Here is a 27,563-nt window from a genome sequence, read left to right on the forward strand (position 1 = left end):
ATCAACAATTTGAAATAAATATACAATCCATACATTTTTGTATCATTTTCAGCTATAAAGCTTGATAGCATTTTTTTTAAAATATAGATAAAAAAGATTTTATAGATTGTACCCTACAAAGTTTCCTAGGCTTCGCGAACTTTAACAGACAATTTATTAAAGACTTTTCTTTAGTGGTCCATCTGATGACCAAGCTTGTGCATAAGTGAGTACCATTTAAATGGTCTATGGGGCAGAGGAGAGGGTTCCTCATCTCAAGAAGTGTTTTAATCAAGCCCTTTTCCTATGTCACCCAATGTGAGCCTACCCTTTATCATAGAAGCCAATGCCTCTTATTTCGGCATAGTAGCAGTGCTGTTCCAGGGACACCTTGACACGGAGCATCTCCACCCAGTGGCATTTTACTCTTGTAAGTTCTCTTGATAAGGAGCTTTTGGCTATAAAAAGAGCTTTCGAGGAGTCGTGCCATTAATTGATGGGTTTCATGTGGTTACTATCAAAATTTACTCGTCTTGACACCTCACCAGCTATGCTGGTCCCCATTTTTCTCAGACTTTAATTTTACCATTTCCTACCAACCCAAGACTCAAAATGGTAAAGTGGACAGCTTGTCTAGATCATATGCCCCAACAGATGAAACCTGATATCAATCCTCCCAATATTTAGCAAGAAACATACAAAAATAATGTTACAGATGACCAAGTCATATGTTTTTTCTCCAGGAACCTGTAAACAGAACAAAAGACTCTAATAACCCCAATGCAAACCAAAGAACGGACACAGGGTAGATCCAATAGATATGAAAAGGAAGGATTGCTTTATCAGGATCACAACCGATATATACTCGTATCTTGATCTTCAGGAACATGTTATTAATTGGTATCACAACACTGATTTGGCAGGTCTCTTAAGGATACAAAAAACACATCCCTTATACTACATTATTTTTGGTGTTCCACCGTCAGAACAGATGCAGAGCATTATATAGATATTTGCTTAATTTGTGGGTAATTAAAGGATAATCATTAAGAAAAGTTGGCTTCTTACATACTATTCCCATATTGTATTTACTCGGGCACCCCGTTTCAATAGATTTTGTGATAGATTTGCCCCTTAGCAATGGCCATATGTTAATTATTTTAGTCATAGATCGTCTAACTAAAATGGGACACATCATAGCTCTATCAAAACTCACTAGTGCTCCAGAATTAACTTAAATGTTTTTTCAACTCATTGTTATATCACACGGTGTCCTTCGAGTGACCATCACTGATCTGGGAACACAATTCACCTCACGTTTTTGTCAACATCTATGCAAAAACCTTCAGATTGACACTAAGCTCTCCACAAGCTCTCATCCAGAGACAGATGGAATGACCAAACTGTTAAATCAGACCTTTGGATAATACTTACAATGCCCTGTATTACAGTATGGTAATGATTGGTCAAATATTTTTTGGATGGTTAAATTTGTGTATAATAACACTGCACATTGGAATATTCCCACTTTTATTGTTTGATTGGGTTTCATCCAAATATTCTACCCTTAACGTTGCCAGAAAAGTGCTCAGTATTTTCGGTGGAGGAAAATCCTAATCATTTAACTAACATCCTAACTTTAGCAAAATAATGCATACAAGAAGTCTAAAGAACCATTCAGAAGTATGTTGATAAAAAGCGATCTAAAGAACCTATGTATCAAATAGGAAACTGAGTTTGGTTGGCAACCAAACATTTAAATATTCACGGGAACCACAAGCTAAAACCCCATTGTTTAGGACCCTTCCTTGTTTGTGACATTCTCCATGCAGTAACAGATAAGCTAAAACTCCCTTCCACTATGGGGATATTTCTACTGTTTCTTGCATTCTTACTGAAACTCTCAGATCTAAAGCAACAATACATTCACGACCTACCCCAAAGATAATAGAGAGTGAACAAGAATAAGATGTTAAATAAATTCTTGACTCTAAGAAAAAAACAAGACTGAGTGTTCTACCTAGCTAACTGCAAGGGATATGGTCTGGAGAACCATCTTGGTAATGGCAGAACTCCTACTGCACAAACCTCAGTTCGTTAAAAGGTTTAATAAAACACACCCAACAAAAGCCACACCGCTGCCAAGATGGTGGACCTTGAGGGGGTAATACTTTTGTAACCCTCAGGAACCTGACCAAGACTTCTCCGCCTGTCTAGTTCACATCTAGGTCTCCTCAGTGTGAGTTTAGAGGGGGGCCATTGCCAGTGAGCTGGGGACACCAACCTGTGGACGCCGCTCTCACTCCAGAGCCCCCGCAGCACTTCCTGACCCCCTGCACAGGAGCACCGGGCTACTGGTGGTGCTCGCCTGCCGGGACTACATCCCCCAACACCACTTGCGGCTTGGACGCCGCTGACGCTGTTCCTGCACCTGCCGGTGCATAAAGTCACTGGGGAGCTCCGGGGGAGTGGGGGCCATTGCCAGTGAGCTGGGGACACAAACCTGTGGACGCTGCTCTCGCTCCAGAGCCGCCGCTGCACTTCCTGACCCCCTGCACAGAAGCACCAGGCTACTCGTGGTGCTCGCCTGCCGGGACTACATCCCCCAACACCACTTGCGGCTTGGACGCCACCGACACTGTTCCTGCACCCGCCGGCGCATGTAGTCACTGGGGAGCTCCGGGGGAGCGGGGGCCATTGCCAGTGAGCTGGGGACACCAAACTGTGGACGCCGCTCTCGCTCCAGAGCCGCCGCAGCACTTCCTGACCCCCTGCACAGGAGCACCGGGCTACTCGTGGTGCTTGCCTGCCGGGACTATATCCCCCAACACTACTTGCGGCTTGGACGCCGCCGACGCTGTTCCTGCACCCGCCGGCGCATAAAGTCACTGGGGAGCTCCCGCGTCACGGGACGCTCGCGGGTGGCACCAGGAGAAGCCCGGGACAAGGGCGGGACAGTCTGTGGCAGTCCGGGGCAGGACAAGGCTGGGCAGGGCCACCCCCTTTGGCCTTTCCTTTCAGGTTCGATTCATTGTATATGTTATACCCCACTAATTAGCAATAGGCGTATTCTATTTAGTCCTTTGAAGCAATCATTTGTATATGAGTAGTATCGTGTTTTTATTGAGAAGGTTTAGTGTGGCTCACTGGTTAGAGGCGGCAGACCCGAGAGCAGAGGACGGCCCGGGACCAGGGTTCGATTCCTGGCGCGGCAGGTTTCTAGACCAGGGTCAGCGGACTCGATAATTCTCTCGCCTCGGTGCCCACTCTGATCAGCGATCACACTCGGCAACTCTGGGCATTAGCTTGCCTCATCTTCACTAACGGCCCCACCAGACCGCCGGGTATGCCTGGTCTCACCCTGGAGATACCCATTAAGGGACCATCTCTCAGGGAAGCCAGGAAGGGTTTCGCAGCGGTCGAAGCGCCTTGGGACCCTCCCGGTAAGTAGTGCGCTATATAAATGCCTATACATACATACATACATTTTTATTTGGAGGTGTATGGTTTTTATTATTTGATTGTGCCATTACCTAAATATACCTATATCCATCGCTGAAAAATGGGGAAGAATACCCCCATTCAATCAGTCTCTAATGGGAAACAAAGGGTAGCTCCTAATCCCCCCTTACCTAGTCTGACAGCAATAGACCGAATGTTGCAAAAGACCATTGGGGTGGTCGCTTCCGCAATTAAAAGCACAGAAAGACGTCTTTCATTTCCATCTGGTACTCTCCTGCCTCTACCCAACACAAATATTTCAATGCTAATTACTAATTCCCAGGATTCCATATTAGCTCCATCCTTTGTTGCTTTGCCTGGGGCACATCCTATCACACCAACAAATGAGATATTTCTTGGGGTGTCCCCTGATGCTACTGAACTTTTGCCTCCGACATCAAGGCTATCTATGACCCCTACAATATTTACCAGAATCAGATAGGTGACCCTATTCCTCTAAATGAGGATATTTTAGATAAGTAGAGGCATGGTATCTCTGGGAGCCCAACTTCTGTCCTGGACATTAGTGATAGCCCGTGTGTGAGGACTAGAGGGAAGAAGGCTAGACATAAGCAAAAACATATCATTAGGGAAAGGCAATCTACTAAAAGTAGCAAAAGGAATACCAACAATAGACAAAAAAAAATTGTTGAAAAGTCAAATGGGAGTTGAGTAAGTGAGGAGAATAATCAACTTGAAACTGTACTTCCACCTATTATCGTTAGGGACTCAACAAAAGAAGACCCCTTCTGGGAAAGAATGGAAACCCTTTTAATGACTTTCCTAGAACCTATCACCCTAAAGGTTAAGAATATAGAAACAAGGTTGGCCAATATTGAGGGAAAGCTTGACAAGAAGCAGAGACCAACTGAGGAAAATTCAACTCTTAAATTACCTCAACTTAGTGCCACTTGCTCGAATGCAAATTCTAAAACTATTACACCGGCCTTAGTAACTCATATTCCAGCTCCAGCTAAAGCTAAAAAACCCAATCCAAAGCCTACTGGTCGACCAGAGTACAAAAACTCAAGAGGGGATATTGCATCTAATACCAACGGGCCATCTGCCTCAACCTTAGTAGCTTCTAATGCATCTCCCTATGTACCACCTCATCAAAATGGAAGAGCAGAGGATACATTTGAGACAAGAGTAATTCCAAACTTACCTAATTTAAATTTGCCCCCAGAAGCAACACCATATACTGTGGTCTTAGCAAATGTTCCATCATTACCCCCAATACTTTTGAACATTGGGCGACCCTAAGAAATAAATCTCTTTATTTCCTATCTTCTAGGATTGGTTTTAAAAATCACCTGTTCGCTGAGTTCAAAATGACCAGAAGAGTGAGATGGGTAGGCACCTCAAATAAAATGTTGAGGGGTGACTGTGTGGTTCTATCCTTCCGGTCCCCACAACTGGTCCATACTCTTCTCGAGAGAGGAGCCATGGGGACACTTGATCCACACTCTGTTAATATTCTTCCCCTTGGTTACTTTTATTCTCCGCCTCGACCAATTAGGTGTCCTGCTCCTCCCTGCCCGCCTTTGAACTTGGAAGAACCATGGGGTAGAAGATATGGTATCCCAACATTTAATTTTTATGAAACTCTTAGCGGTCTGGAAAATAATGATTGACTACAGCTAGATACTATTACCTCTAGTGTGCCAGATATAGAGTCAGACCCTATCTCCTACTCTTGTAAAAGATAAAACATGGGTGCAACTGGGGAGAAACTATCATGTGCAGTCTCAGCCATATCTGAGGCTCTAGAATTTGCGGGGGTGTTCTGACAGCAGATGAGGGCATAGGGGGGTGAATTGATCAAATGGTCCCCTTCTTACAAACTGGCCCCACCATTGTGACTCCTGCTCTCCCGTCCATTCCCCTGAAAGACCCATCGGTGTTTAAAATTTCAGCATGGAATATTGCCGGTATTAGATCAAAAATCACTAATTCAATTTGGTGGGATTTTATCCAAACACAAGACTTGCTCTGTTTCCAGGAAACCTGGAGTCTTGAGTCTGTACATCTGAACGGCTACAGGACCTTCCATACTCCGGCCCTTGCTGTTTTGAATGGAAGAGCAAAGGGTGGTTTGAGTGTTTATTTGTCCAACAAGTTAGATCTTGTAAGAGTTATTGAACCTGTCACAGACATTTATTTCCAACTCTTAGTACTTGTTTTGGTCTGCGATACTCCAATTGCTATTGTCAATCTATATAACAATATTCCTCTCGGTGATGTATCTATTGTTTTAAGTCAATTGAATAAAGCATTGTTTAACCGCATCCATGCGGCGCGAATTCCCCGCCCATGCTGACTCCGCCTTGCGCGGGCGGAGTCATGACGGAACGGTTCCGTCATCAGCACAGCTCAGCCGATGCTGATGACGGAACCGTTCTGTCATCAGCATCGAAGGGGTTAAACAGGAAAATATTTTTAAGCACAAATTGATAATAATTATGCTTGGGGATTTCAACAGTAATTTGTGTGATGCAACCCAGGATAATAGGTGTAGCCTAGCACAGGATGATGGTGAAGGCCGGCTACATTTTAATCATTCCTCCTTAGGGGAACAGTTTATTAGTTTGCTAGCTAAATTTGATCTGGGGTTTGCAAATGAACTGTGTACTTTACCCTCTGTTTCATCTTCAACATTTAATGGTAGGGGTTGCTCTACAATTATAGATTATATTACTGTTTCCAACAAATATGGCACTAGAATCCACTCTTTTAGTGTCTCTGATATAGCATTGAGTGATCATTTCCCGCTCTGTGTGGCCGTCCTGCTACCTACTACATCCACTCTGATTAATGAAAAAGAAAGTGACAGTCTGGACATGAATGTAGCTATTGGTAGCGTCAATGGATATACGCTAACATGGGCCATGGTGAATGAGACAGAGATAATTAAATTAGTGGTTGATAAATGCTTTTAAGAAATAATGACGTGCCTAAGGGTAGACTCACCCCCTGAAATTCTTCTTGTATCCTTCCTTTCAATCTCGAACAAAATTAAGGCTTCCCTTACGAGGCAATTTAAGAACCAAAAAAAGGAGGATGGTTGGTTTGACTCCATGTACTAGGGCTTATGCGCTCCTAAAGAAGGAGCTGCATAAAAAACCTAGATGTCCTGGGGAGGTTAGTAGATGTAGGAAGGAATATAAAACAGCCATTCAAGACAGGAAGAATACTCTGAGGACTGAAGCTTGGGAAGCTCTACACGAGGGCAAAACAGGGTAACTTGTTTTTGGCCTTCGTTGATCTCTCGGCCGCTTTTGATTGTGTGGTCCATTCTAAGCTGTGGATACTACTAGAACAACTTGGGGTTGAAGATAACATTATTTATTATCTTAAACGTTTTTACAGCGACGCTTCAGCCCGCGTTCGCTTTTGCCTAAAGAGAGAACGCACTGAAAAAATTCCAATTAGGAGTGGGGTCAGGCAGGGTTGTGTCCTGGCCCCTTTCCTTTTTAATTTGTATATAAATGGATTGGAAGAAGTTCTGAAGTTCTGTGCAAAGATAGTTTGGATCCCCCATATGTAGGTGGCTGCCCAATCCCAACGCTTTTGTACGCGGATGACGCAGTTCTTATGTCGCGTACTCAAGTGGGTTTACAGCGTGTGGTTGATAGCTTTTCCCGCTTTATGAATGAGCTGGGCCTAAAAGTCAATACATCAAAAACATTCACTATGTATTGTGGTAGGCAATGTAAACCTACGAGGCCCATATTTATAGCATGGACAGAAGCTCGAATTCGCCAAGCAGTTTTCTTACCTTGGGATACTCTTCGCTCAGAATGAGATGTGGTCGCAAGCTGTGTCAGCAAAAAAACTTGAGCTGATCCGATCGACTGCTGCTCTCAAAATCTTCTCAAATAAATTAGGGACTAGACAACCTGTAGAACTAAATAAAATCTACCAAGCTAGGTGTGTGGCTGGTGCTACATATGGTAGTGGGGTTTGGGGTTTTGCAAACCCCGCACCCATCCAGACGGCTGAAAATCCTTTTTTAAAGTATATCCTGGTGCTCCCTAAAAGCTCTCCTAATTATAACTGCAATGCAGAACTGGGTCTTGCTTACATATCCGACTTAATTAAACTCGAGCCTGTGCTATTATGGCACAGGCTCTGGACGCAAGAAGCAACACACCTAAATAGAGATGTTATGACAGACATTTTAAAATTAGAGGGAGCCACAAGGATATTGGGAGAGAGGATAATTTTTTTAATCCTACCAATGTTTCAGCTATCTCACGGAAAGATTTGAAGAGGCAGGGCCTAGCTTTTCTGGATTCTCAAAGAATTGCAACAGAGGTCCTAAAACCTTTTGTTCTGCAGCATCATATGGTTTTAACGACTTTTAACATTCAGCCTTATTTAATCTATGTATCTAATAATTATGAGCGCTTTTTACTTTCACGCTTTAGATTTGGTATTTTTCGCAGAATAATTAGTTTTCCTATGATTAATAATTGGATGCATGATTTACCTCCCTGCCCCAGTGACAATATTTCACCCCAGAGTACTATTCATAGTACTATTCATGTTTTTCTTTTCTGTAAATTCTATGATGCAATAAGAAAGAATGTTTTATTACCTTTTTTAAGAGAATTAGGACACTGTCAGTGTCGTGTGGCTATGCTTAATATTCAATGTCTTGACAATCACCTATGTGTAGCAACATCAACACTGTATTTAAAAAATGTGATGCGCAGTAGGAAAAGCATGACTATTTAAACGCACTTTAAATCTTACATTTTCCTCGAGTTTGAATCCCTTGAAATTGATGAATTCCTGTATTGTTAATATGTATCTTTTAATATTGTAATGAAATGTGTTTCTTTTTATTTGTACTTTTATGATTGCTTATAACAATCGAATAAAGATATTTTGTTTGATTAATTGATAGAGGAAAGACAGGTTAGTGTACAAAACTAAATAGGGGGTTAGCGCAACAGACTGATGGTTATAGGTATATTTTATTGTGTAAATACTATGACATCATACACACATAAATAGCCTAGGATCATTAAGGCCCATTCAACAAATTTGAATCCTTCAGAAGGCCTGGAGCTTTCTGCTTAGGTGCGTGAGATCTAGAAATCTCGGCGGCCACATTGTTTGGCACAGTGTACAAGGCCGCACCCGAGCAGCACCTTGCCCAGCAACTGAAAAGTCACAGATTAAGCTTCATGTCTTGTCCTCCAGAGAACATTTAACTCAACTGCTGGAATCCAAGGAGGACCCCGGGTCCAATCCTCCTTTTCCGCTCCACTTCCGCATTTCCTGAGGTGCTCCCTTGAACCTGAAAAAGAGAAAGAAAAGATTAAGTAAGACTTTCATTTCTACATGAGCTCGCGCACAAGTAGGGAATGCACAATGCACACTGATAACAAAAGGTGAGGACATTGATTGAAAATTGTTATGCTATGAAGCACGCTTCAATTTATCGAAACGTGCAGTGTGCGCCAGAAGGGACTCTTAGAAAAAGGCATGCCTCAATAAAAAGAGAAGTGGAAAGTGATAAGGTGTGATTAAAAATTAAAGATGAATTCCACACTAACCTAGGTAAACCGGGCGCATGCTTGTAAAATCAAATTACTAGGATGCTAGTAGTAAGCGCTATCCAAATACGAGTCAAAAGACTTCACAAACAATTCCATGTATAAAAGAGAAGAAAGCGCCAATGGTGACGGAACCAGAGGCTGAGTCCACAATGGTTGTAAAAGCAAGAGCTCAGTAAGAAGACAAGGATGGGTAAACAAACCGTTCAATGGCACATGGGTTAGGAATGCACACCAGTACATTAGGCAAACAATAGAAGCCAAAGCAATCATTCATTTTGAAGAAATAGTTTTTACTGTTTGCCACATAGATGTAATCTTTATTTATTTATTTATTTATTCTTGTTTACTGTAAATGTATTTATACTTGTAAAGCGCACTATCACCTGACAGGCATCTTGACGCTGTATACCGCTGTGGAACCCGTCCTGGTTTTCCCTGTGAGATGCTCCCTACTGGGTACCCCCAAGGTGAAACCAGGCATCCCAGCGCTTTAGGGCCGTTGGGGAGATTAAGCAAGCTATTGCCCAGAGTTGCAGAGTGGGGACCCATGATTAGAGTAGGCACTAAGGCAAGAATGATGGTGTCCGTGGACAGTGAGCCCAAGACCCTGCCGCGTCGGGAATTGAACCCTGGTCCCGGCCAGACCTCTGCATCAGTGTCTGCCGCTCTAACCATTGAGCCACACTTCTCCACATTGAGCCACACTTCTCCTACTACATAGTTGCAGTGCCCCAGAAGCCTGAAGGAAGAGAGGTATCCTCCAAGACAGGTCAGACATTTAGGCAGAGGTGGGCAGAGGTCTTGCAACACCAGCATGGATCTCTCATATCCCTTCCCCCCTTCCCCTTGGTGTTCTCAGCATTGTGCATTGAACCGCTCATACCGCAGAGCATAGTTGGGCATCAGAGGTCTACTCATCGCTCTTGCTCAGTTTGGAAACTACAGCTGAGTGCAACTATAGACTTGTGTTGTGACAGGACCATACCAAAAACGTACTTTGGGCTTAGAACCCGCCCTTGCTGACCGACGGTTGACTTTATTTTGTCACTGTTATTTGTTTGCTTCTTATTGGAGGACTTTTCTTCATCCTGTGTTTGCCCCTCCCTTGGAGCACAGCCTCTTTATCATACTTCAGATTAGCAGACTTGTATCCTCTCACTCCTCACATTTTGAGATCTACTATGTTTCTTTTTCATTGAGGGAGTGCATTTGTTTTCATGCTGTCTTCTTTGTGTGATGCTTACCCCCACAAATACCTGCCCCCGTGCTCCGAGTTCCTCCCCTTGTAAAATCACAGGGTATGACTTAATGGGTTGGTTTTGTTTTAGCTCCTTCATTCTACATATTGCACAATATGTAGAATGGCATGCACAGGTTTTTATGGTGCTGGGAGTGGGTTAGACTGCTTCTCTCACTTAGTTGGCTTTGAGGCATAAGGTGCAAATAGCATGAATGAAAAGGAGGTCTCTTCTCCTGGAGTCCCATAAATGTGCTCCCTGTGCTAGTCCTAGGAGCAAATGGCTGCAGCATGTTTCAGTTCTGAGTCTTTTGGAAAGTAAATTTGTCCCTGGCAAGCACTTCCCTAACTGTCTTATTCTTTGTAAGTTGCGTTGAGACTTTCCTCAGTGAAAAGTATTTAAAAATGAAACCATGCCATTTATTAAGATCGAAAATAATGAATTCATTTTACAGTTTTCAGAGGCATTAACATGTGTTTGCTTTCCTCCAGCATTTTGAAAGCTTTTTCTTTTACACTTTTAAACAATGCCTTACAAACAGGAATTGGCATATCCAATAGATTGGCACTAATTATAAAGGTGAGACCTTGCAAATACTGTGAAATCCCCGCCCCCTTCCTACCTCCTTTTCACCTCCTGTCCCCAATCGCTCACAAACAACTTGGCTCCAGTGTAAAGGGTGATTCAGCTGAGATGGGTTAGAAGTGGAGATGTTTGTGTTCAGAGGCCAGCCACTGGTCATATGTAAACAGCCAGGGACTAACCTTTGAACAAAAAAGGGCCTCTTGTTGCCTCACTTTACACACCAACGCAACAAGGACACCAAGGCCCACATTGGCTAACATTTTGAGTTGGAGTTGCGAAACTTTTTGAATGCTGCCCGACACAAAATGCATTTCTGGATTAACCAAGCCACTCAAAGCCTGATGTGAGTGGCTTAGTAAACAAACAGTATGGTACAGCCCAGTTACCTCGCTGCATTGCACTGGGTAACAGATTAGTAAATCTGGGCCCCAGAAGTAGCTACAGCGAGTCTACTGTCAGAGCAAAGGCCACTCCAGCTCATGCTCCACATAGTACCACACAGTCCTTCCCTCCCATCAGGGGCGGCTCTAAGCTCATGGTGGCCCTGGGCAGGAAGCATAGGTAGGGGGCCCCGGAAGAGGGCATCCGGGCGGGGCAGAGCGTGGAGGCCATTGAAGAGGTTGGGGTTCAGGGTGTTTGGAAGTGGAACAGAGCCGGAGGCCGCCAAATCCCTGCCAGGGGCCGCCACGCAAATATGTATCCATCCTCAGAGGATTATTATATTAAGAATATATATTGGCGTGGCGGCCCCTGGGGTTTGGAGGCCCTGTGCAGGTGCACAGCTTGCACATGCCTAAGGCCGCCTCTGCTCCCATTTTGCATTGCAATGCTGTGCCAATGAGGTGCTGATGCCAAAGTACAACGGCTTGTGTGGCCATAAACCGAAGCAGGGCCTGTGTCATCCCTGCAGTAATGGTAATGAGCCTCATGTCACACACGTGTGGTACCAGCCACATAGAGGGATGTCATCTTGCTCCAGTGGAGGTGTTGTTATAGGCTGTTGAAATAGACTTAAGTGGTGAACGGGTGGGCAAAGAAAGGTACAGGACATGGAAGACTGGTAGAATAAGAATAGGCGATGATTGCTACCTCTTTGTACCCCTCCACCAAGTTTCCTTCTGCTCTCCTACACACCCGTGCCTCCACTTGTTGCATGCTCCTCTCACCCCGGCGCTGCCTTCACTTGCTGCCAGTGCTTCCCTGTGCCCACCTATGCCTACGTCCCTGGTGTCCGCGTCTTGTAAGTCTGTCTTTGAAGTAGCGGTTCGAAGCAGCATAAAGTCCTGACTGCCTGGACTTAGGTGGTGGAAGCTGCAAGTCATCAGGACCCAGCTGGGGACAGGGTGAGGGGTTGGTTGGCAGAACGGTGGTCTGAATGAGTAAGCATCACAGCCCATGTTCTCAGAGATAGGTAAGTTAGAATGTATTTTTGCGGTCTAAGGAGAGATCACAGTTGTATTTCTTCAAACGAATCCCACCATGTTCACATGTGAGATTCTGAGGTGCACACCACGTTTGGAGGTAACGTTTCTTTTCTTTAGATATTCTTAGTGTGTCATACAACGGAAACTATTCACCTTTAGGAAAAAAATGAAGGCGCAGGTGTTTCCTATACTTTCTTCTGCAGGCAGAATCGTCTTCGGTAAAATAGTGGCGTGACCAGGCTCGCGTGAATCCGCTTTCTTCTCATCATTCAAGTGCGCGCCTCTTCGGAGGCCAAGCAGTGGGGATTGTTTGTATACATTTTCGTTTAGGATTACGGTACTCGCAGTTCAACAATTAATTTACTATTAGTGACCCATTGTCAGCTTTTCTCTGAGTTCTTCAGAAAAACATAGCATTCTGGGTTATTTGAGGTGCATTTATTATATACAACAAAGGCCAGGTGGTTGTAGGGCAAGGCCCCCAGCCCACCTTTTATATTCGTAGAAACGGTTTTGTGACTCTTAACAAATCAGCTCTTTTCATTTCAGTTTTTTTAAATGTGTGCATTTATAATTCTAACTTCACGTGTGGTTTTATACCATAGGTGATAAACAGACTTAAGCAAATGTAAATGTACTTTCAATTTTTTAACACACTCATTCAAAAGTACCTAAAACCACTATGAGGCCTGTCACCAAAGCGCATCGGTCTTTACAAAGATAGTACTTGTCTGGTTCTGTCAGGGGTTACCAACACTATGACGACCAACCGGTCCTGTTTTATATACATATATATATACACACAACTGCCCCCCCAACCCCTAAATATTGTGCAAGTACCCTTACAACAAATTATATGGACACAGCCAAACTATGCACTTATAACACTGAGCACAGACCTGACCAGTACAACACAATACAACATCTTTTTTGACCGAAAAAGGCGCACAAAATAACAGATCAACAACTGCAGGCGTGTTGAACATGAACACTTTTGCTGAAGATGAACAGTGCCCAGGAATATGTCCTGTTAACGAACTTTCATGAAGCTGAACACCAATTGCGAATGATGATGAAGATGGATCCCCATACCTGCTGTCTAACACCATTAGCTCATGCTAACCTTTACTTCCTGCCCTCAAAGATTAGTAAAGGTCCTAATGCTAAGGCGCATTCGAGAGACCCAGAAAACATGCATAGAAAACTATACATGCCCTCGGGTGACTGCTGCGCTATGAAAATATAAAAAATCAATCAATCACAATACAGCTCTCAGAAGATTAAAGCATTAGCACAAAATGTAACTCATATAGTCAAGAACAGCAGCACGCCACCAGGATCAGGCACTCAGAGGGCACATCACAAGATATTCACAGAAAGTTCTAACCTCATGTTTACCATTACTTAGCCCACAAATAGGAAACTGCATAATACCACAACATCTGATAATGGCACTTGTTCCATAAGCAGTGAGCAGCAAGTGAATGAACTCACGGAGCCACAGGACACAGTGTATCTTCCAAGATGGTGAGAGTTCTAAAAACAAAGGAGGATATTAACAAGGGGGCGATAGGCAATTTTCGCCGCTTTAGCGGCCGTTTTTGGCCGCGAACCGGCGATAATACTATCCCCCTATTAGCAAGCTGTCGCTAACAGCAGTTAGCAACAGTTTGTAGGCGATAGCGAGCGGTTTGGGGCCCGCTTTGCATGTCAGCGATATTTATCGCTAATGACATGCAAAGTGGGCGTACCCAACCTGTTAGCGACTGAAAGCAGTCGCTAACATCGCTATCGCCTACTAGCAACACAGGCGTAGCAATGGAAATATTTGCGTTAAGCGCAAATATTTTCAAAAACTAACATCTGCTCAGACCAGTTCTTAGCCAATTATATCCAATGGGAGGTGGATATAATGGCTAAGACCCTGTTACCGATAATGCGTGAATATCGCTGTATTCTCAGCGATATTCATGGATTTTGCCGCTATAGCCGGGAATTTTATCGCTTTTGAGATAAACGTTGCTAATAGCACGTTATCTCAGCGAGAAAATCCTGTGAAGCGCTGTGTTAAAAAAATTAGATTCCACCTGTTCAAAAGGATACCTGGCCCAGTGGCCCAGCTAATCCTTTGTATACATCAGAGAGGGTACTGGTCTGAAATGTAGAGGAGGTGGTGTTTGAACTACTGTCCTGAAGCACAGCAGATTTATAGGTCAAAATGTAGACACTACAAAACCATCAGGCTAAAGCTTTTCATTATAGGACATTGTTTTGTGACCATCTTGGCTCCAACTATGATGGTCAGAAAAGTGGCATATCCCTCCTGGCTAGCAAACGCTGCTCTTCCCTCACAACATCTCACTCCTTTCTTTACGAACAAGGTCTGTCTCCCATATGCAGAATTTAATTTGTAAGTTGATTTTTAATATAATAAATAAATGTGTCCAAAGTTTTGTTTAAAAGCCTGTGGTCAGCCCTATGGAAAGTCAGAGGTGCCGAATACACAGCTTGAGTAGTCTTTATTCCCCTTCATGCCTCTTTCATCCACTCCCTGCCCCTCTTATCTTATTCTTGCGGGTTCTTTTTTATCCCTGCCTTCTCTTTTGTCACTATTTTCAGTCTTTCTCTTCTTCCCTCTTTCCCCACTTTGTGTTTTTCTCTGTCTTGCTCTGGATCAAAGTCTGTTGAGAAAAAATATCTGCCAGTTCCCAAAAAGAAGTGTGAGTGGGCTCCACCTGCAACTACTGGCTTAAATTAGACACTGCTGTATGACAATATTAGAAGTGACATTCATCAAAGAAACATTCAGTGTAAATATACATCATTCTGCAGAATGTGCACATACTGGAGACAATTCCCCCATTCAGGACTCCAAAACATAACTGATGCTAATTTCACTTAAATTGGGTTCTAGAAATGACATTGACCCTGCAAGGATTCTGCATGAATTGACGCACTGGTCATTCGAGCCCTCAATGTCACCTTAAACAATTCTTTTACCTCAGGATCATCTCCTTGCAACTTTAAAGTGTGTTGAAGCCTTTAGTCAATACACCTAGCTTGGACCTCATGCTGGTGTGTAAAAATAGACCAAATTGTTTGCTCTCCAATGATTCTGAGTTTGGTGGAAAAATACTTGGCTAATTGTCTTTCTAACTTCTTAAAAGGGTCATAATTTACTGGATGCAGTTCAGACTAGTTTCCGCTGAGGCATTGGTGTGGAGACAGTACTAGAAGATCTGAGAAGGAGCTTTGAAGATCTGAGAAGGAGCCTTGATGAACAGAGAATCTTGTTTAAATGCATGTGTGTGGTTCACCAGGCCCTCCACAGCACTGGTGATCCTGCAATTCAGGCCCAAATCTCAGCACATTTTCTGCCTGATCCCTCCACTTAACCTCTGTTGCTATAGCTTTGGTTTCATGCTTCGGGCTTTCTCATTTTGATGGCAGATCTATATCAGTCTTGGCGCCAAAATCATAGTATCAACTGCTTAACACCTTGGCTGCTAGGGGTTTTCCCCTCCTGCGCTGGATATGCATGATCCCCATTGTTCATGACAAGGTCAGCTCGTCATAAGCACAGCGCAGGTAACACCCATGAGGAGCTGACCTTGTCATGAGCATGGAAGGGGTTAATCTGAGATTCATTCAAATTACAGCATGTATCATAAAGATTTAAGGCTCATCTTTTCACCTAAGATTGCGCTTACTTTTGGGAGCTATCTATAACTTGCTTCGTCAGTGCCAAGATACCCTTGGGTGCACCAGAGTTTGCATATTAGAATGGCGTTACATCTAAAATCCACCTCCTAAAAGCCAATTTTTCTTTTGCTACTGGGACCCACCAGATTACCATTACCCTGGATAATTAAAGAAACAGATAATTTAAGAACCGTATGTACCTGTAATGACGAGGGTCTGATTATTGTCTTAATTTGTTGTGACAAGACCCATTATTTATTTCATCACATTGATTCTTTCATTTGTTGCAGATAATAGAAAATGAGACACATTACGATATGACTCATTTTCTATTATTCAAATGAGAGTCGTCGAGCAGAGATGAGGATTGCTGTGTTTTTACAATGAAATTATTGTTGACAACATTTCTAGTATGTTCCATTGAGATTCCTGCCTGTTATTAAGCATTTTGCAGTCACTTATAACATATCCTTCTGTATCATTGCAAAACTCAATACACAAGAGAGTAGATCAAGTCTGAAGGTGGTGTGTGTATGGACATGCGACTGTGAAGCAATAGGATGTGGTTGCAGATGGCACAAAGAACTGATAAGTCACAGAGGTTTGAATAAATCCCATCAGACCACCCAGTTGGTGGAATATCATCATATGGGAGTTGATGATTACTCAAAACCTCTCCTGACCATATTAGTGTCAGGATAACATAGAAAGTCTATGTGAGTCGTTCCTCAACTAAATAGTGTTAATAAAGTGCAGTGCTCAAATTATCGTTGTGACTAAAATTGATTACTTAGACTCAGAATAAAGTTTTCAATTGTAGATCTAGGTATCAAAAGTTTAAAAACACGCCGAGTAGTTGCAAATGGATACTACCCCTATGGCGCTGAGTGAGACGGTCGACATGTTTCAGCCTGTAGGGGAACTACCCCGGCTTTCTTCAGGACCTTTTATACAAAGATGCTACTACAACCAACATTGCTGGAATGTGAGGAACAGTAAGGAGATTGCGCTCAAGAGAAGTCACATATCTACCAGGAACTTTGCTCTCCAATGTTCGCTGGAGGAAGGGGGACAAGGCTTCTTCCTATCAAAGGATAAAAGACAATACAACAAATCAGGATGAAGTCACCTGCTTGTATCCACATGAATATACAGAACACAGCACAAAACAACACACCTGCGTGAACAATTTATATTCCGCATTATAAAGACAAAAAGCATAATAGCTTCATCACACAGAGGCTTTTCCTCATAGTGATACTCACCCAGCTTTGTGTGGGTGATGACCTCACCTCACCCGGCAACCGCTCGGGAGAATGAGGCCCCGCTCTGTAGTGTAGAAAAAAGGGCATAATAAGTGCATAATCTTCTATGCCCAGCCAAAAGTGCTTCTACACAAAAACCCAACAATCGTGTGATAGAAACCCAAATATCAGACCACAAAATTATCTACACAGAGGTTTAGCAATGAAACAATTAGAGGCTCCAAATGCCAAAAGGTTAAGAGATATTGCAGGTTCACTATACGGGCACTACTAGATGCCTCTAGATTGTCACCTATCAAGCACAATAAAGGTACTCTACATATAACACAAGGATTTCAGATGTAGTTGTGATATTAGTTACAGACCAATATTCTTTGGACATGTTATAGGTAATATTGGTGGAGAGGCCCTATTGGTCTGGATTATCTCATTATTTGCAATATACGTCAAATGCCCCTTAATATGAAGCATGGATATAAGGGTGTGAAGGCAATATATGCCGGTACCAATTGCAATAACTTCCAAATGAGGACACAGTTGGTGCAACAAACGAGTGCTGCTTCTTCTTACCTGCCCGTCGGTACCTCTTGTGTGAACCGAGCGGAAGTGGAGGTGTTTCACACTCCGCCCGCCCTCCTTATGTAGGAGGACAATGACTGGTTAATTAGTTCCATGGAGACTAGTTTCGCGCCCAAACACCCGCGAGGCGGGACGCAATTGTGCAGAATCTATTAGATAATCCCCCAAGGAAGACGTGTCTCATAGAGGACACCGGAAAAGCACCGCTGCGCCGGGTCCAGGGACCGATGTGTGTCGCTGCGCATGAGCGTAGCGGGAGCCGCTATTCACCAGCGCATGCGCACTAGACGTAGAATCGCAGTACCATGACTGCCTCCAAAGCCCCCGTCCTTCTACGAGCCCGCACTGTCCCGAGGGTGACAGAACTTGAGCGTCAATAAAAGGAAGTAAAAGGGGGCCGTGTTAGTACATTATATAACAGGGGAGACATATCTGTAAGTCTCCAAAAGGCATACGAGATGTATACGCAGGCCTAACTCAGAAGCACTGCCCCTATGATATAATTGTATCAGGCGGCAAACACACTACTAGTGGAAAAGAAAAAATCAGCTTGACTACGCCTTTTCCCAAAACTGCAAGTATCGTAATTACTGTTTATCAAAGCACTCGGTGAGGCTCGTATAATTAACGGTATGTTAGGATTAGGTTCACAAGAGGATTAGAGGGCCAGGAAAGGTTAAAACAGGTCAGTATAGGGTAACTATCACAATAGAGTTGGGTGAGCTGCAAATGTATACAAGGTGCGTATACATAACAAAATGACCCGCAGCAAGAAGCTGCGCATAATACTCAAAAAAACACAGTGGGGGGGTCAAGGGGAAAATTTAACGACCTGTCTACTCGCTCCCCATATTCAATACACAATACACAAGAGAGTAGATCAAGTCTGAAGGTGGTGTGTGTATGGACATGCGACTGTGAAGCAATAGGATGTGGTTGCAGATGGCACAAAGAACTGATAAGTCACAGAGGTTCGAATAAATCCCATCAGACCACCCAGTTGGTGGAATATCATCATATGGGAGTTGATGATTATTCAAAACCTCTCCTGACCATATTAGTGTCAGGATAACATAGAAAGTCTATGTGAGTCGTTCCTCAACTAAATAGTGTTAATAAAGTGCAGTGCTCAAATTATCGTGGTGACTAAAATTGATTACTTAGACTCAGAATAAAGTTTTCAATTGTAGATCTAGGTATCAAAAGTTTAAAAACACGCCGAGTAGTTGCAAATGGATACTACCCCTATGGCGCTGAGTGAGACGGTCGACATGTTTCAGCCTGTAGGGGAACTACCCCGGCTTTCTTCAGGACCTTTTATACAAAGATGCTACTACAACCAACATTGCTGGAATGTGAGGAACAGTAAGGAGATTGCGCTCAAGAGAAGTCACATATCTACCAGGAACTTTGCTCTCCAATGTTCGCTGGAGGAAGGGGGACAAGGCTTTTTCCTATCAAAGGATAAAAGACAATACAACAAATCAGGATGAAGTCACCTGCTTGTATCCACATGAATATACAGAACACAGCACAAAACAACACACCTGCGTGAACAATTTATATTCCGCATTATAAAGACAAAAAGCATAATAGCTTCATCACACAGAGGCTTTTCCTCATAGTGATACTCACCCAGCTTTGTGTGGGTGATGACCTCACCTCACCCGGCAACCGCTCGGGAGAATGAGGCCCCGCTCTGTAGTGTAGAAAAAAGGGCATAATAAGTGCATAATCTTCTATGCCCAGCCAAAAGTGCTTCTACACAAAAACCCAACAATCGTGTGATAGAAACCCAAATATCAGACCACAAAATTATCTACACAGAGGTTTAGCAATGAAACAATTAGAGGCTCCAAATGCCAAAAGGTTAAGAGATATTGCAGGTTCACTATACGGGCACTACTAGATGCCTCTAGATTGTCACCTATCAAGCACAATAAAGGTACTCTACATATAACACAAGGATTTCAGATGTAGTCGTGATATTAGTTACAGACCAATATTCTTTGGACATGTTATAGGTAATATTGGTGGAGAGGCCCTATTGGTCTGGATTATCTCATTATTTGCAATATACATCAAATGCCCCTTAATATGAAGCATGGATATAAGGGTGTGAAGGCAATATATGCCGGTACCAATTGCAATAACTTCCAAATGATGACACAGTTGGTGCAACAAACGAGTGCTGCTTCTTCTTACCTGCCCGTCGGTACCTCTTGTGTGAACCGAGCCGAAGTGGAGGTGTTTCTCACTCCGCCCGCCCTCCTTATGTAGGAGGACAATGACTGGTTAATTAGTTCCATGGAGACTAGTTTCGCGCCCAAACACCCGCGAGGCGGGACGCAATTGTGCAGAATCTATTAGATAATCCCCCAAGGAAGACGTGTCTCGTAGAGGACACCGGAAAAGCAACGCTGCGCCGGGTCCAGGGACCGATGTGTGTCGCTGCGCATGAGCGTAGCGGGAGCCGCTATTCACCAGCGCATGCGCACTAGACGTAGAATCGCAGTACCATGACTGCCTCCAAAGCCCCCGTCCTTCTACGAACCCGCACTGTCCCGAGGGTGACAGAACTTGAGCGTCAATAAAAGGAAGTAAAAGGGGGCCGTGTTAGTACATTATATAACAGGGGAGACATATCTGTAAGTCTCCAAAAGGCATACGAGATGTATACGCAGGCCTAACTCATCAATTTCTTCTACAGGCAGCTGACACATGTTTGAACCTCTTTATGCTTTGTGACTTGGGCATTTTAAAGGTTGAAATATAAAGGAAATACAGTGTCAAATAAGAATTTTCACCCAATTTGTGAGATTGGCTTCACCAAGAAATAACTTGATTGGCATGTTACGCCCACTCCACTCGCTTTGTATTCAGGAACAGGACTCCTTCAAAGCTTTATGCCTTAGTCGTAGAGCGTGCTGCAACAATTTACCAGTTTTTTACAGTATATCTTACATGATACAACCAACCTAGGACACTTTGTTCACAAAACATTAAAGGCGTCGCTGATCTCTCAATAATTCTTTCTCCACCACTGGGTTTCTGGTGCCAGGAGAATTTGTTCAGGTTATTGTGTGTCTTACAAGACTCCTTTGACATAATATAACATACACAAACACTTGAATTGCACTGGATGCTTTGGAAGAGTGATTCTAGCAAAAGATATTTAGAAAATTATTACATCGCATTGAATCCTCTGTACCTGCTAGACTCCTTTTACTCTCTGATCCACAGAAAATCCCTTCACCACCTGTACCTGCTATATCTTCCCTGTACCTTCCTCCTGTACTTACGGGCCCCTGAAAGTGCAGTCTTTTTTCTCCCCATACATTTAAGTCTTCTTTACTCCCCTCATGTAACTGCAGTCCTACTCCATACCATTTCTAGTACCCTGTTCTACCCTATCGTACCGTATGTAGGTATAGTTCTGTTATAAATAGGTTAGGTAGGCAGCAAGACACGTCTTCAGGTAGTTAAGATATATTTATTAAGTTAGACAAGTTAAGACGGCAGAAAACAGCAGAGCAGTAAACCTCACAGCTGACCAGACCAACTGCCAAGGCTGGAATCCACACACACCAGATAGAACACTCTAAGGTTAGAAGATAGAAACACTAAGAAAAGACTACAGACACCAAGTAGCCATATTGAACCCAGTAAGAATATACAACACCATATTCTCCACATACTCTATGGTTCCCTGAACTCTCCTTTCTTCCTGTAAATGCAGTTCTCCTCTCTGGTCCTGGTACCTTCTTCCCCCAGTTACCTGCAGTCCTCCCGTACCTCCTTTGGACTCTGATACACCCCTTTCCTTATATCCTGCCCCTATATCTGCAGTTATACACAGCTGCTGCCAATCTACCTTCTGGTCCCCTTCTCCTTCCCTCCTATCCAGTGCCCATTGTGTCTTCCCTGTATCTCCATCATACAGCAGGGGTACTTATTGCATGCCGTCTCTCACACACTCTAGAGAAAGGTTATCCTCCTGAACTTTGTGGTCAAGCACCCTTTCACAGCTCTATTTTACTTTCTCCTCTGATCACTAACTTTTACTAGGCTGAGATTCCACCTCACTCCTTCTGACCCTTTCCAGCCCTAGTGAGACTGCTATTAGAGTCTTCCAGTGCCATGGCATCCTCCATACTTCCCTGCCTGCTAGGGTCTAAGGTCTTCGCAGGCGCCAAGGGCTAAAACCCAGACGCAAAAACTACAAACTGTGAAGCTCTCTCTGCCTTTCCGGAGCTGGGACCATCAGCCACATTGCCAGTTTGCTCCACTGGCATTTGCTGGTACATGGAAGTCAGCCCAGAAAGCAAGCACAAAAAGACAACCCTCTTGTCTACCCCATGTTCTGCTATGTAGCTGATCTAATTCTCCCATGTCCCAGTAGAGCCTCGAAGGCCCTTTGTCGTCTCAGGGTTAAAACTGCTCCCCAGGTCCTCCCACTTGGGCTGTCTCACCTTGGGATGTACCATAGGTCCTGTTGACTTCCTATGTGGTTCCCAACACACCACTACTGTAGAATACAGGTTGTTAGGCTGGCTATGTTGACCCTCAATGTGTTGGAGAGCTATCTGTCAAAGGGTCAAAGTCCTTACAGCCCTATAGAGAGCTGCTCAGGCTCCTATTTAGCTTCTCTTGCCCCACACAGAAGCACCCTTCCCTACATGGGCCAGCCCACCTCTCTCATTCTCTAGCACCCAGAGTGGCACAAAGCAGCAAGCCAGATTCACACCAGGAAGGCTGAGTCACCTTGTGACAAAAGTGCGGACAGAGTTTGGGAGCTGGGTGGCAAGATACCACATCAGGAAGAGCGTGCTTTCTGGTGGGGATACATTTAAACAGTACGCCAGGTCAGTGGTAAGGGGGCGGACCATAGAGATTGTGTTACCTCCAACCATCGAGATGGCAAGGGAGTGTTTGGGTGCCTCCTACCCCTGCGGGATAGTAGACACTGTGATCTATCATGTGTGACTCCTCTTCACAGTTTGACATGTTATCTGTAACTATTTACTTACCAATATGAGTCATCCATATTCGTTCTGTGTGAGGCTAAAACCCAAGGTGTTTTTTCCACATCAGTTTTCTACAAAACCCAAGCACTGATTAAGTCATTCTTTCTGTTAAATGTGCTAAGAAGGGGCAGACTATGGGGGCTCAGGCTAGCCCAGTGATTGAAAAAGTGAGAAATTAGTAGTCTTACAGGCTCAAGGTAAGAACCAAAAAAAACTGGAGAGCAGTGCGCCCTGAAAGGCCAGCTGAGGGCTCGAGGCCTGCAGATTTGAGAGGTGCTGGAGGATGGAGTTGCCTATTCAGGACGCTTGGTGACCGGCTGGAGGGCCACTCCCGCAATCCTTTCAGGCACCACCAGGCAACCGTGGACTACATAATGAAGCATCAACAGGATTTTTAGCCTTCTGTGGAAGGTAATGTGCCTTTTGATAGACGTGTTGCCAACATGAAGAAGACAAAGACCTTTGCTGGCAATGATGCAATTGTAGGATACCATCAGGTGAAGTTTGTGATACACCAGCCTTGTGCCCAGGAGTTTCATATTGTCACTATCAGGACCATTACAACTGTGTAAGGCATCTCCTTGACAACTCAGAGACGCCTGCCTACCTTCAGACTCAGATGCTTTAAAATGGAATGAGAGAAACCATTAGCAGAGCCTTGGCAACAGAGGATTGGGTTGAGTGCTGGATGAGGCAGTGTACAAAGTAAATTGAAAATCGATACTTTTATAGCGCACTACTCACCCGCAAGGGTCTCAAGGCGCTTGTACGAATACCACTGTGGAACCCATCCTGGCTTTCCCTGTGAGGGGTCCACTCCTGGGCACCCCCAAGGTGGAGGCCAGGCATCCTTAGCGTTTTGGAGATTAAGCAAGCTATTGCCCAGAGTTGCAGAGTGGGACTCTATGATTGGAATAGGCACCGAGGCGAGAATTATCAGGTCCGTGGAATTTTGAGCCCAAGAACCACCGAGGCGGGGAATTGAACCCTGGTCCTGGGCCGGACCTCTGCATCAGGGTCTGCCGCTCTAATCATTGAGCCACACTTCTCCGCAAAGTATGCAATGCTACAGGCTACTCGGATGATAACCTTATCCTTCAGGACATTAAAGCTGAGAGCTATGATGTTGAGTCTGCTGTCTTCCCCATTTTAAACTCTGAGGTTAAATCTGTAAAGCAGCATGTCAAACGTCTTTCACCGCCCAGCTTTTTGCAAAGATGGTGTAAGAGCAATTGGAAACGTCAGAAACCTGTGGCAGGGTCAGAACAAAGAGTTAGAAACAAACATTCGGATGGGAGATCTAGACCAATAGTTTCACTGGCCAGCTACAGTGAAGAAGGTGCAGCACACCGAAGCAGACCTCAGAAGCTAACCAACAGACGGTGGAAAGAGCAGCAGCGCCAAGAGAAGAAGCGACGGCCGGTGGAGAGACATTGGCAAAGGGTATTGGAATACCGCAGTAATATTGTGGACAATGCACTGGGCCAGATGTTCAGTCAAGGACAGGTGACTCTGGTTAAAACCTTTTCAGTACTCCCCACATGATCACATTGGGCTTGGAGAAACCTACTTTTTTTTAACAGACTACAAAAGATTAAATGGAGAGCCTCCTAATAACCCATTCAACGTGTCTGGCTCTCTGACAAGACCCCAACATCTGTTTAGAAGATACGACACAGCCTCAGGTCAGCCAGGTGCCATTGTGACCACCTGGGATTTCACTTCTAACTTTCTATGTTTGCATTCGTTTAAATTATATTTTCATTCTTCTCTATGGGAATGTGATTATGCTGTATTTCATAATTTTATGGAGACAGTCACTGCTGACTGATGTGGCCGTTCACATGAAAAAATCCCCCTATACAAGCGAACAGTGTTTACCATGGCAAAAACGTGCTTCGCAGAGGTCTGAGCATTTTTCAGGCACCATGGGTTTTATCACATTGTCAACCATTAGCTTGGCCTGGCAATTCTGGCTCAACTACTGCCACGAATAGCTGCTCGTTCTTGAGTCATAGGTGCAGAGCAGCGTTCTGTGTCTAAAACTGTGGTTCTTGGAGATTAGTAGTACATGTTCATAAACTACTCGACTGCGATCACAAACCTCGGACTACGTGGGTCCACGTTGATGCCAGTTCTGTGCTGGAAACTCCAGATGTGGCAGCGAAATCGCATTCCACACTTCATTTATTAAAAAAAACAGTCTCATGCATTGTTTCCAGGAAACGTAATACTGTGTTCACAGCCTGCTGGCGGAGATGCCAAAAGAGAACTTGGTAACATAATAAAATGGAGTGCTAATCTACATAAACTGCATTTATAATCTATAAAGTGTTATGTATGATTCTGAAAAAGCCCCTTAGGACAAGCTACCATATGACCAAGCACCACCCTTCTCGTGAGCTCCTTTATGCCTCTCTTGGCATTTCCAAGAACCCCACATGGACACATGCCTCTCCGAGGATGCTGAGTTCTGCCTCTCCTACACTATTTAATATTTTACACCCATGTAAAATTAAGTAAAGCATGTAACTCATATCTGTTGATGAGAAAAGTCCTCCCCTTCTAAACCCATGTGTAAATCAAGGTATGTGTTACAGGTAATAATTTTCCATGTTTTCTCTCTATCTCTCTCTCTCTTCCTCTCTCACCATCATTCATACTCTTACCTACATACACACAACAAAGTCCTTGTCATGCTACACTTCAACATGAAGCCTTATATCCCCCAATCACACCTCTCTGACAACAACTGCATCACCCTATGCTGCCTCCAAAATCCGAGCAGCCTCCCTGCTAAACTCACTTCACTGGAACGCCCATGGGTTGTCTTTCGTGCCACTCGGAGAGCTCATGCTCGCACTGAAAGGACATGTGTGCAACATGATGCACAAGGTGGTTAGCCACCATTAAGTTCCTTTTTATGCGCTTTTCTTTCATATTCCGATTCATACACTGTTGTCCTTCAGTAAAATCTAATTGGTATTTCTATTAACTGCATGTATTGCCGTAGTACTGCCTTTGAAGCTACTTTCACCATTTCAGCGGGAATTAAATATATTACAAAACTAATTAATAAACTCTTACTTCCGTCCACTATTTATGAGACCAGGCAACACTGCGAACCGGCAGCCCTTCCACCCTTGACAGCTTCACAGGAAGAGATTTCACTTAACTGTACACATCTGCAATGTTTGATTGTTTATTTTGTAATTAATGTTTATGGAAATCCAGAGGCCGCAGCAGGGCCGGACTGGCTACCGGGCATTTTGGCATTCTGCAGAGCTGGGGGCTGATGCCACTGCGGTGGGGGCTAATATCGTAGATGGAGACCTCTGTGTGCTTCGAAATAGGAATTGCTATAACCAACTATCCCAATATAGAACCCGTGTTGCAGCCACCCAAATCGCTATGTGGGCATATATTTCCCGAAGTTCTCTTTAGTTGGTCTGGTGCTCGCCAAGACCACCTGCTTTTAGTAAAAGTATTGATAATATGTTTACTCATAGTAACTTTGAGAAAGCGCTCTTCATTCATTGGCCCGTTGTGTGCTTTTCTTCTGTCCATTACGGCATACACCATGGGACAAATAGGTCACCCACTTCAGCCACTGTCTGACGTCACTGAGAGCCAGCACTCTGTGTGAGACTGTGATGAGTGTGCTGCACATGTTCTTGTTTTTGGAGTTGGGACATGCATACAAGTTTGCCTGTGAAAGCGTACAATTTACATACATGAACAATGGCTGTATCCCATAGCATGATGCAAACAGAAGAGAACACTGAACAGAGGTTAGTTTATCTTGGGCCCAATATCTCATGAACTTTCAAAAATGATTATGATATATTGACCAAACTGTGCTCAGTGGGAATAAATAAGTCTCTGATGGATAGGACCTTTTGAAAATGAATTTGTATGGATCTCACCAGTGCCACATGAGTGTAGTTTTATGTTTCATTCATATTTGAAAGCATGCACAAAAAAGCATTAGCAATGCAATAGGTCTCGCATTTATGACAGTTTTACAAATGCGACACCTATTGCATTACAAATGCTAGTTTTCATAAACTCCAGTGTGGTGCTCTAACTTTAACGTTTACTGCTCCCCTTTCTTTAGATGAGCTGTGTCTTAAGAAAGGGGTGTGGCCGACATTAAAGTCAAAGCGCAGGTGCTTTTACCCAAAAAAGTATTTGTTTGACAAGTTGACAAACAAAGGCTTTTTTTTGTAAAAGCGCCCCATGCCCCACTTTTACTTTAATGGCGGCCGCACCCCTTCCCTTAGACTCGGCTTGTTTAAGGAAAGGGGCACGGCCGACATACAAGGGTAAGTGCGGCATAGGGCAGTAAAAAAAAAAAGAATTTAATGAAAGTAAAAAGAAAACATCCAGGCACTTTTTGCTCAGCACATAAAGCAAAGGCACTGCTGCCACTATAAGTGTGGTGGGCCATGTAAGAAAAATAATAAAGCCTTACGAGAAAGCATGTCCTGCCTGCAACAGCTGGCATCCGAAAAACATTAAATGAAATAGTGCTCGAAGGCTGTAATTAAAGCCAACTGAACAACAACACGTGTATAAGGGGGTGTTGCCATGGTAGGTTACAAATGAAGACAAGGTTGTACTAAGGAAAGACTAACAAGTCTGTGGTCAGGTAGAGGGATCTCTTGTGGATGATGGAGATGCCTCCTACTGG

At 43.8% G+C, this 27,563-nt stretch overlaps 1 pseudogene; it reads left to right on the plus strand.

The window, feature by feature from the left end:
• LOC147751361 (OTU domain-containing protein 3-like) overlaps positions 1-24,415 on the plus strand; it is a 54,339-nt pseudogene extending 29,924 nt beyond the window's left edge.
• The last annotated feature ends 3,148 nt before the right edge of the window (positions 24,416-27,563 follow it).

Source organism: Lissotriton vulgaris, chromosome 1_1, assembly GCF_964263255.1.
Source record: "Lissotriton vulgaris chromosome 1_1, aLisVul1.2, whole genome shotgun sequence".
Classification (NCBI taxonomy): Eukaryota; Metazoa; Chordata; class Amphibia; order Caudata; family Salamandridae; genus Lissotriton; species Lissotriton vulgaris.